At 40.2% G+C, this 12,415-nt stretch overlaps 1 long non-coding RNA gene across 1 annotated transcript; it reads right to left on the minus strand.

Annotated features, from left to right (window-relative positions):
• Window positions 1-4,092: 4,092 nt before the first annotated feature.
• LOC125385605 lies at window positions 4,093-6,567 on the minus strand. The gene is made up of 2 exons (XR_007225074.1): window positions 5,543-6,567; window positions 4,093-5,479 (listed from the first exon to the last, which is right to left on the minus strand). It is a non-coding gene; the product is annotated as an uncharacterized LOC125385605 (long non-coding RNA).
• Window positions 6,568-12,415: the final 5,848 nt, after the last annotated feature.

Here is a 12,415-nt window from a genome sequence, read left to right on the forward strand (position 1 = left end):
CAACTCTGCAAAAGACGTTCGAAATTGAAATTGAAAGTTGAATTGGATTTAAAGATAACAGTGTTTTTGTACGAAAATTTTGTATCGATTTAAAACTCTAATTTGAAATTAGTATGCGAAAGCAGCAATTGGCATATTTAAAAGCAGTCACGAGGTTACCGGCGCCATCGCTAGGGAAAAGCAAGCACACAACCACCTTGTGTCACTCGTCTGTCTTGCCTTTCTGCCCGGGTTCTGGCACTGTTCTTCTTGTTTCTGTTGCCCTCTCGCGCGCCTCCCTCTCGCGTTTCTCCTTTTTTCTCTCTCCGACCTGCCTTTTTGCTCCCTTTCCCTTCGCGTCCGCTGCGGGAGTCGTGCTTAATTCGAGCCACTCCCGCTGTTTATTTGCACGTTTTAACTGCAAAGTCCTCCATTGCTGCGCACAATGCTGCGAACGACCCTCGAACGCTGTGTATACTCGTTCTCTTATCCGACGATCAGCTCGTTCCGTTGGAACATTCGACTCACCTCGAAAGTTTCCAGTCGAAACGCAATTCGATCGTTCCGATCTGACGTTGCTGATCGCGAATGAAGTCGTTCGGAGAATTGGAGAAAAACGGAGTTCCCATCGGGGATGAAAGATGTTTCCGATACGTTGTATTGCGATGCATTGTTTCGAGTTAGGGAAGAATATCTTTACTTTCTTTTTATTATTTAATTTTTACTTTACAATTTGTCCAGCTGGATATTCGGTAAATTTTTCTAAGCTAATATTCGTTTATTGTAATCGAAATGAAAACGAACTGCTTTATTTAATTATGAGTACGTTTGTCAATTTATTGTCACATTTATTTCATCGTTATTTTATTATTCAATTGTATCAGGACCTTGTTGCACAATTCTGTGTTATTATATTCATCGTTAGGAAAGAAATTTGTTTCGAAAGTATGAAAATTGCCCTGCCAGACACTCGATTGCTAAAGAAAACTTTGATAACTTCCTTGACGCTCTGGGCAATAGATTCATAGCTGGAGGAGACTATAACGCCAAACATACCCAATGGGGCAGCGGACTTGTCACAGTAAGAGGCAAAAACCTCTTGAAAAGCATAATCACCAGCAATCTCAACTACCTCACCACATATGAACCCACATATTGGCCCACTGACACTAACAAAATTCCCGATTTACTTGACTTCTTCGTAACCAGAAATATCTCGCCTAGATATGTTCAAATCAACTCCTCGGCGGAACTCTCTTCTGGCCATTCCCCCGTTATAGCAACAGTCAGTTCAGCAATAATCGAGAACACACCTAATGGCTTTATTCACAACCAACTCACCAACCGGCAGCTCTTTAGAGAAGTCTTTAATCGCTCGACTTCTGCCTCAATTTTACTAAAAACGAAGGAAGATATCGAAACAGCCAGGGAATACTTATACACGAGCATAATAAACGCTATCCACTCCTCTAAACCTACTAAGACTTTTATCAGCAAACGCGAATATCCCTATTTCATATTAAAAAAAATCACAGAAAAACGAAGACTAAGAAGAGTATGGCAGGAAGTTAACCAAAATCATCAAAAAATACAAAAATGACTGTTTCCAAAAATATCTCGCCAATTTGTCCCCCACTGCCCACTCACGCAGTCCCCCGCAAATAATCCCTTCCCCTGAAAAAGCCAATCTGTTCGCTAAATACCTATCTAACGTATTTCAACCTCATTCCTCCAATATCGCCCCGGAAATAACAGAATTTCTGCACTCTCCCTTCCAAATGTCTCCCACTATTAAACCTTACACTTCTCTAGAGGTTACAGAATTAATCCATCGCCTAAATCCCAGGAAAGCATCGGGACATGGCCAAATAACTAATAAAGCAATCAAGGAACTTCCCATAAAAGGGATTGCACTCATTTCATCAATCTTTAACGCAATTCTTCGCCTTGAATACTATCCCAAGGCCTGGAAAACGTCACTGATTATGCTGATCCCTAAACCCGGAAAACCAATATACGAAACTAGCTCCTATCGCCCAATTAGTCTTCCACCTACTTTGTCAAAATTATTCGAGAAGTTTCTAACGAATCGACTCCTTCCACTCGTAGAGGATCTGAGAACACTGCCAGATCGTCAATTCGGTTCTCGGAAGCAACATTCTACGATAGAACAAATCCATCGAATAACACACAATATCAGCCAAACCCTCGAAAAGAAAAAATATTGCTCAGCGGTATTCCTTGATATTCAACAGGCATTCGACAAAGTATGGCACGAAGGGCTTCTATACAAACTTAACAAAATCCTACCACACACTTACTACTCCATCCTAAAGTCCTACCTAACCAAAAGACAATTCATGGTTAAATACTTAGACGCCACTACCACAACATTCCCAATAGAAGCTGGCATACCCCAAGGTAGTGTCCTTGGACCCCTGCTGTTCTCCATCTACACTGCCGATTTACCAATATCAACGGAAATAACTATAGCAACATTTGCTGACGACACAGCGCTATTAGCGTCCCACATTGACCCGATAATTGTTTCATCCACTTTCCAGCGAGGTCTCGACTCTATGGAAAAGTGGTTCCATAAATGGGGCTTCAAAATTAATGAAAAAAAATCCACACATGTAACCTTCACGCTGCGAAAACAAACCTGCCCTCAGGTCACCCTTAACAATATAACAATTCCTAACAAAGACACAGTCAGATATCTGGGCATGACTCTGGACAGGAGATTAACACGGAAACAATACATCACAGACAAATCGAAGCAACTCAAGGACAAACTCAAAAAATTTTATTGCCTCATTGGCCGTCGCTCCAACCTAAGTACGCAGAACAAAATTACGCTCTATAAGACCGTAATAAAACCTGTCTGGACCTACGGAATCCAACTATGGGGAACAGCAAGTAATTCCAACATTGAAATATTCCAACGCTTTCAATCGAAAACGCTAAGATCCCTAATAAATGCACCCTGGTATGTTACCAACGAAACAATCCAGCACGACCTCGAGATACCCACAGTCGAAGAAGAAATATACAAATTCAGAAGCAGATATAAGCAAGAGTCAACAACCACCACAACCCATTAGTCACCCAACTACTTGACACGACGGACCAGATCCGCAGACTAAAAAGAAAATATCCTTTAGATTGAATCATTAGATCCAATTAGAATCAACAATATAAATTATTATAAATCATGTCACTGTACCACGCCAAATGAAGTTACTGAAAATTCTCAACGAGAATTGATTGTAAATATTCTAACAAATAAAAAATAAAGTATGAAAACACACGTATCGAAGTAATTATTATAATTTTCGTTCTCATCCTGCGTCCCAATTTTACAACTCGTATATTTCCGAATTATTATTATGTCAATTAAGAATAGATATCTTATCTATCTTTATTTTCGGTATCTCCGTGTTATTTTATCTTATACAAAGTAGCGTACATTTCCTATAAATGCGGCAAACGTAGTAGTAGTACGTAACACGATCTTCGTACAGAGATTTTTCTAACGACCAAGAACGGTAAAAGCAAAGTAGTAGAATTTTTTGAAAGGAAGGAAAACGCAAGAAACTTATCGCGGCGGCCAAGGCGATAAATGGCCGCTTCGATAACGTGGAATACCAGCGGTCGTTTAACACAGAAGCCAGCACTTTCCTAGAAAGTCCCCGACCGATAGCGGTAGTTTCTTGAACCGTCGGATTTCGTGTAACAACCATTTCTACGTGGTAAAGGGATTACGTGAGACCACCCATGGGGACGCGTATGGAAGGGATTTCCATAGCTCCTCGTTTTACACGCGGCATAACTCAACCATTCTTCAAAAATGCGTATAAATGTCTCCACGTTCTTATCTTGGTCGTTAAAAATTAATAATCGCGCGAGGATAAAAGTCAAAGGGAATCGACAAATACCTTCGAAAGCGTGAAAAATTCATTTCTCTTTCTACTTGTTTTCTTTTTTAATTACTTCAAACGGAAGATTCTACCAAAACGAGTTTAAAACGGTAAGTCGTTGAATGAGTTTCCAGTTAAGGAGATGCAAAAAAGAAGATTGATATTAGGTAGTTCCAAGGAAATAACAGATGCGTAACATTCTTCGTTTTATATTTATTTTACCGAATCACGTATGACCTATTTCGTTCTATTACTACAAAATGCATCACGTACAATTCGATAAAATGGTATAAATCTTTCAGCGTTGGAATAGAAGAATATTTTTCTGCACTGTTAATCCTTCACTTCTTGCCATAACTGATATCAAATGCTCTGTTAAATGTAAACTGAAACGGGGAATACGTATATCTTCGTCACTGAAAAATTTCATGTATATTTGTAACGAATAATTCGCATTTCATAAGATCTATGGAATTCTACCAAATGTCCAAATTGGACAAATTGAGACTGAAAAGACTTAAATAAAAAAAACAAACAAATAAGATCTATGTAAACTTTTGGAACGTAGCTAGAAGCGTATACTTCGATCGCCGTAAGATCCTAACGTTAACATATTAAAAATCTGTCAAATCACACGTCCCTGTAGACTAATCTTCGTTCACTTGCAATTATTATCAATCTCGTTTATATCGACCAACGCTATGCCAACTTCGTCAATACGTAGTTTCCTAAGATAAAGTGAAACGCTAGATTAGATTAAATACTTCCATTTAGACTACAATACGTTTTCTATATTTTCAATAGTAATCAGCGAGTGCCCCGAATACTTAACGTACAGCAGCGGAGCTTTGAAGCACATCAAACGCTCCGACAAATATTTCAACTTCTCCTGCGAGTGCCCGACCAAAGCTCGATAGAACAAAATATTACAGCTACGTGACAACGTTGGGGTTCGCGAAAGAACGAGACAGATGGGAAGAGAAGAGAAGAAAAGAGAAGAGAAGAGAAGAGAAGAGAACACGCTGATTCTAGCACGTGTGCACGCGCGTCGCAGTGGCACGTTTGTCAGTTCGGAATTACCCAATGTATTTTCCACGCTGGCTCGGCTGTCGCCTCTCGGTTTCGGGCATTGTGCGCGTTTGACCTAGCCATCGAGCCACGTGCTCCGCCTCTTCCGTCTCCTCTGCCTCCCTCGATTCTCCTTCCCTGCCTTTAACCCGTCCGCCTCACGCCCCCGCGATTCTCTTATCTTTTCCCCGAGATTAGCTCGCTGCGCAGTTTGCACGTCGATGCACCGTGTTGTGCTGGCGCGAGCAACAGGGAACAAAGGACACAACGTGGAAAACGCCTTCTTCTTCGTATCCTTCTTCGTCTCGTTCTTTGTCTCGACTCTCTTCCATCAACTCTGGCGAAGAATTTCGACGAGCGGTTGTGCTTTTCGACGATGCTCCACGACGAATTTAATTAATATTTCTACGTGTTGCTTTTTTCTTCTTGGAAACGCTCGACGTTCGCCAAATTGTGTTTGAGTTGGTGGGTGGAGCGTGTTTGCTAAGGTCTGTTTGTTTTAGTCTTGTCGTCTAGCGAATTAAGGACCCACTAAATTGCCGAGTTTCTAACTATGTGACGATCCAAATACGTACTTATTTGGGATATCCGCTTGGTGAGTTGGTTTACAAGGTCTCCGGATGATCGATTATCGTCGCTATACAGCGTCGCGTTGGCTAGTAAGGCTTAGCAGTACGAAGAAGAAGAAGTGTTTCTGTCGTCTGCAAAACTTAGTTTCGACAACGATGGAACGAGCGTCGCATCTGTATGCGAAGTTTAAGCGTAAGACAGATCGCTGTTTGGCATGTATAGTGGTGCAATTTAAAAAAATGTACATTTTCGAGGAGGAGATGCTTCTTAAAATCGACAAAGAGACGTTGGCGACTCGTTTCAACGATTTAGAGCGTAAGGCTGACTTAACATACGCAGCGGTACGATGTTCCGCTTGTAGCGTGACAAAACAACGGAAGATGAGCCATGATGTTGCGAAACTAACGCGAAATTGATAGCGGCGTAAATACGTAATCAGTTTGCCGCCTGACGCGAAACTCATGGAATTATAAATATACCGTTTCACTCGATAAAAATAGGAACATAACGTAGGCCTTCTGCTCGATAAAAGCAAATTTCAAATGTTTCAGACTACGCGATGCCACTATCGCTGCCAAGCGTGCAACCATATTCTCTCATCGAAGATTCCAAAAACAAATTACAAAAAATTGTAAAATCTAATAAAATTACTTTCCGATCAGCGTTTTGAAATGAACGAATCTTCTTCACCGATACGAAGATGCTACCGTGTCTTCTTCGTCGGCGAACAGCTCGTGCTTTCTTTTTCTTCCTCTTGGACGAGGCGACGTGCGCGAAACGGTATACGTGGAAAGCAGCCAGACACGAAGGTAGAACGTGACTTGGGTACAATATCGTTCCCTTTCTCGACTTTGTTCGATACCCCGAGTACTCGACCACTTGGTTTCCACCGGGTCTGACGGACGTCTGATGTTCAAGGCCGAAGAAAACGTGCCGCATGGCGATCCGGAATCGAACGGCGAATTCTAGTAGACCGTTCTCTGAATGGCGATACGCGATCAAGGTTGCACGATGGCTCCTGCCGGTCTCCGAGAAATGATCCAGATATCTAACGGCTTTCCATAGCGTGACGTGGTCGTGATCAAGGTTCAAGAACCGATTATCTCGCGGTTTCATATTCCACGTATCGTGATTCAGCAGGTTTTTAATAATAATTAATAATAATTCTCACATATATATTTATATATATGCATACAGGGTGAGTGGATAGGCGGAATATCGCTCAAGGTAACTATCGCGGCGATTTTAATTTCTATCTTGTATTTTCTGAGGTATCAAGGTGACTTGGGGTTTTCTAAATGGCACGGTATATTTTTGGTAACAGAGAATATATTTTAGTCGATCCAGCTGGACATTCTGCGAAAATAATGTTAATCTATTTATACAGAAATATCATTAATTTAGAGTTATTGGTATAATTTAACTTAATAATTCGTCGAATTTAACTTACGAAAGATAAGAAGAGACGCGAGACGATATTCTTGTGTTTGTGTTGTTTTGTCCTCTATACGTTCAATTTGACAGGCTAAGATTAAAATCATCCGCTAAATTAATGGCTTCTCGGTATAAATAGGTTAATACTTTTTTTGTAGAGAATATCCAGTAGCATCGACTGATCTTATGAAAGATACACCGTGCCATTTAGTATACTCAATGTCACCTTGGTACGTCAGAAAAGTAAGATATTAGAAGTTAAAATTGCGTTCGTCCGATAAGCCGCAGCGAAATGCAACGTAATTCATTTAACACGTTTTTTTAATAAATTCAATAGATAACCAGCTATTTTAGATAGTACGTCTTATTGACTCACCTTGTATACGTTATGTCGAATCAACCGGAAAGTTCTGTCACGTTTTTCTTATCTTATTTTATTCTTGTTTTTTAGGAAGAAATTAATCGAAGATTAAAGAGAAAGAAGACGAGAAATTGCGCGTTTCATTTTTTTTTTTTTTTTACAGAATTTTCGCGTTTGATGTTTCGTGGGCAAATAGATCTTCGTGCTCGTCGTAACAAAGCTGTATCGTTCGCGTACACGTGTCTATTTTTCTTTTTTTTTTATACTCTTCCAGATCTTTAAAAATTCTGAAAAACGTTCCAAGATGCTTATCGAAGTCTTTAGCACGTTTTATATACAATCGGTATATCGAAATTGCACAGAATTAAGTTTGAAAGATCTTAAAACAGTGGTTCTCGAACGGTCTCTATGTTTTGTAATTTTTCACCTTGAGGTCGCACACTTTCAACACGAATCTTTATTTTCACGTTCGTACAATGTTCAAACAAACGGTCCAAGCCGTGTCTCCTAACCTTGTCCTCCTTTCTTAAATCCTCGCTCTCCAAAAAATCTCGTCCTTCTCTAAACAAACTCTTGCAAAACCCCCAGCCCATCATCCTCCGCTTCCTCCAACTCGCAGCAAAAAGCAGATCCACCGGTTGTCGCTTACGTAACTGCGATCCAGGTCCGCGCAATACGTCACTCCGCAACAGCCCTCTCGTTTATCAAAATGATTACGTTTCATCGTTTTTCCTCTTTGTCGCAGCTTCCTCGCGAGAATTTATTTCAAGATAATTCGTTAAAGAATACGAGAACCAGGAACTTTGTATTCAACATAGTACAGTTCTTCAAGAAATTTCCTACATATCGAAACGATTATGTACGACGTTTCGTGTTTTTCCTTCTCAGTTTTTCAACGACGATTTATTTACCTACACATATTTTCCCCTGTTAAAGTTTCTTGCGATCGATCCCGCAATTACAGCTAAGTTTGACGACCTTGTTTAACGACTTGATTGCAATTTAACATTTACATATTTCTTGATTAAAATTGATCGAGGATTTTACGCGAATCAGGAAGCCTAGAGTCAACGTAACGCTATTGTTCCATAGATTTCCTAGTTATCGTAATAAGAATGTTTCGTGCTTCTCCCATCTCGGTTTTTCAGTGAGAATTTCTATATTCTTTCGATTAAGATCGCGCGGACCAGGAATTTCAGATTCGACGTATTTTCTTCGAGAGATTCTCCAATCGTAGAAATAATTACGATGTTTCGCGTTTTTTCTCTTCCCGGCTCTTCAACGAGGTTTTATATATTCTTCGATCAAGATCACGCGGATCAGGAACTCTGCATTCAATTTATTCTTCCAGAGAATTCCCAGTTATCGAATTAATTACAGCGTTTCGTGTTTTCCCTTGTTCAGTTTTTCAATGAGAATTTATGTACTCCCTGATTAAGATTACGTGAACTAGCAACTCTTTGTTTTACAGTCAGGGACAAAAATAAACGGACAGATAGTGAAAGTAATATCAGCGAAGTTTAATTGATCTAATACCAGTTTTATATACTCAAGTTTTATCTATTATGCGAAATACGTGGCACTCGTTTCCGTTGTTGATTGCACGGAATGATATCCAACGAAACGACACGCAAAACTAATGAAAAGATTCGTTCTATCCAGCTTCGATTATCAGATATAACGAATTTTCTGTCTTGATTTCCTGTCGTTTATTAAATTGTCCGAAATGTTTCTTTCGTTCTATAAGGAAATAATAGACGCGCAATGTTTTTAGTAATAGAAATAGAACGAAATGGGTCATACCTAATTCAATAAAATAATATAAAACAGAAATTGTAGTTCGTCTATTATCACCTTATCGAACGAAAGAAACTTTTCGGACAACCTAATAATTTAGAAAATATTCGAAATGATCTGGCGAATTTCAAGGCGAGTCCGTAGACGCGTTATCGTGGCTTCACTTACGCTTTCGATAGTTTCCGGTGTTTGGCGAATTTGTTGAAAAACTCGTTCTATTCCGAACTCTGGTATTTCAACGTTTTCAATATACAACGCTTACAACGTTCGTTGTATCTCATAAACGAAGACTTGCACCAACTTCTTCCCTTACATTTTCGTAATACTTTACCGATTACTAAAATATTCGTTAATATTATTACAAGTCGTATTTCCACCACCTATCCCATTTATTTTCGTAATACGAATACGCGATACGAATTAATTCAATCGGAAGAACGTGGATCGGTAAAGTTTCCGGGTTAATTCGACGAAAGGTTTCTCGAGGCGTCGCAAGAACTCGCGTACCAGATCCACGTGGAGGCTGAACCGGAAAGTATTCGGTATTCTTTCGTCCCTTCGTTCTTGCGCGGATAGTTAGCCTCGCGGAAGGATCCAGAATACGTTGTGCGTTTGTGTGAGGCATTATATGTATATGTAACGGACGACTTCTCGGGGTCAAATAGCTGGCTCGTCGAGCTTCGACAGCCTCCTCTAGACCGCCTCCGACTCCTTCTTTACTCGGTTCTGGGTGTGTCGCTAATCAGACCGAAACCTCTCGTCCCCGAAGAGGATGTTGAGAACGTTCACAGTGGTTGCATGATGTTCGCCGTCGAGGTTCTATCGATGGCGATTAGACGATTAGACGCCACGTATTTCGATAACTTGAGATTAAACGAGGCAATTCGACGATTTTATTTACCGAGGCTTTCCTATTTTCGAGAGCTTCCGTGTATCGTTTAAAGATTTAGAGGCTCTCTTCCTTTTTTATTTTTGTGGATTTATCAGTTGGAAACTTTTGTTATTATTAGTTAGAGGCTTTTGCTTTTTTTTTCGTCGAGTTGGATACGTTTCTAGGTTTAAAGAAAACGATATACACGCGGTAAGGCGAATATAAAATGGCAAGCGAAAGACCGAGTCGAGCCAATGTCTGCACAGGGTCCAGGATCGTAAAGTTTGCAAGGATATCGCGGGTGCCGCTTTATTTTCGTCGCCCCGAAAGCCAGCGTCGTTTTCGTGGAAGGAGAACCGGTCGTTTCGAAATCTGCTCGCGGTGTAACCGCCGGCCGGATAAAGAAACTGGTCCAGCGGACGTAGAGAGGAGCCGGTGGTGTTTGGCCATGGGCCAAGTTTCGCGAGGCCCACGGATTCGTCGCGAGCAAACTCCAACTTCGTAGCTCGTTACTTTCCTCCGATTCAGCAACTCGTCGATTAATCGTTTCACGATAGTCTCGTGACACGGTGTTAATGAACTTTCAAAATCTTTCGTATATAATACGCCTGATACATCGTTACAAATTGTTCTAATCCCTGCGCGTGACGTATATATACGCTGCTTCTACGATGTACGACGTAACGATAGATACTTGTAAGACGTAATTCTTTTCCACAGAGTCGCGTGAGAGCGTGAATTAGATGTAAAGAGGAAGTAATAAACTATACACGCTACCATTTTTATTACTATTATTGTAAATTGATACGTATCGTATTTTATTGGTAGTTGTATCAGTATGAAAAAGTACGGATATTCATAAAACATGTCTACAAGCGTTGGAATAGTTTGGTAAACTCATGTAAGTAGTTCTGGAAACAATAATTCAAGCGACACGCTACATGAATCTATTTTTTCCTGCTGTTTGCGAATCGGTTGCGTCGCGTCGTCGTAAAAAATTTACGAGTATCGAAGCTGGTGCGTGCCCCTTCGAGAAGAGAACGTCTTTCTCGCCGGTTCTCCCTCGTTTTCCACGGACTGTTCGTCGACCAGTCGTTAATCTTAACAAGCGTAGATCCGAAGAGGCGGTGCCGGCCGTCGTCGGATCTCGATCATCCGAATATCGCTTGCTCGAATTGCCCAATTACTTGGATAAAATATGTTTGCGTAATTGTCGGCGCGGTAATCTTAAGGGTTGTAAAATTCGCATCCGTTTCACTTTGATGAAAAGGCCACGGACAATTTAGATATTTCGAATGGTTTGAGAATAAAATCGCGTGAAATAAAAACGCGTGTAATAAGTGGCAAATGAGAGAGAGAGTCAAAGATAGAAGAATACTTTAGTTTTGTTTCTTTCTCTGTGCAAATACTCGATATCGCGTAGCGACGCTACAAACATTTCGTACGTTCTTACTTTCACGGTGACCCAATTGAACTCGCCAAGTTTTAACGATCGTCCGATGTCGTACAAACGTATTTACGTAAAAGATCGTCAATGGAGAAAATGCAAATTTCGAGCACTGACAATAAGACAATTTCGATATCGCTATCAAGGCTCGTTATTTATTTGGGTTGCGGAAGAATAAACGGTGAAAGCGGTTCCGTGAAAACGTATTGACGCGTGGGTGGCGTCAATAAAACACTCGTTCGCATAATTTCGTGTAACACGATAAGTGTTACAAGAATTGGAAATGGTACGCGAACGATGAAAAATTATTCTCGTAAATGGATCCACGGTGAGAACGGAACGAGGAAAATGAAAATAAAAAGGAAGAAAAAAAAGAAAAGATGGAAACAAAATAGGGAATCGTAAAAACGAAATGAGAATAACTGACGTAATATGACGCAACGACGGTCGCTAAAGAACATCTGGCCGTGTTTTTGTAGAAACTTTTTATACGTAATCGTAGATAGTTGGGGGAAAAAACTGATTATTTTAGCTTAGCTCGCATCCGGCAATTAGTTCAAATAATCGAGGCTTCGCTCGAGTCGTTGGATAAAAAAACAAAGAAGATTCATTTCGCTCGCGAAACTCGATTATTAAGAGTAATTGCGCCGACGTATTTCTATGGAAGAAAATTATCATGTCGGTAAACGCGATTGCGCAACCGGAAGCCTTTTTTTAGAATACTCCTCGCGGCTGTCGCTGTCACGGCTCTCCTATGTAACACCTTTGATAATTTAGTACTTACATCCAACTTTTGAATTGCCGCTCTTACTCGTTAAGTTTTATATTAAAATCGATAATATCCGCGATATTGATTATTAATCGATAAAATCAAGCATTGTTATTAATGGTGTTTCACGAACGTGTCAATTCTATTTCATTCGTTGATATTAAATTAAAATTACAAAATTTCTAAATTCTACTGGCTC

This window comes from Bombus terrestris, chromosome 9 (genome assembly GCF_910591885.1).
Source record: "Bombus terrestris chromosome 9, iyBomTerr1.2, whole genome shotgun sequence".
Taxonomy (NCBI): domain Eukaryota; kingdom Metazoa; phylum Arthropoda; class Insecta; order Hymenoptera; family Apidae; genus Bombus; species Bombus terrestris.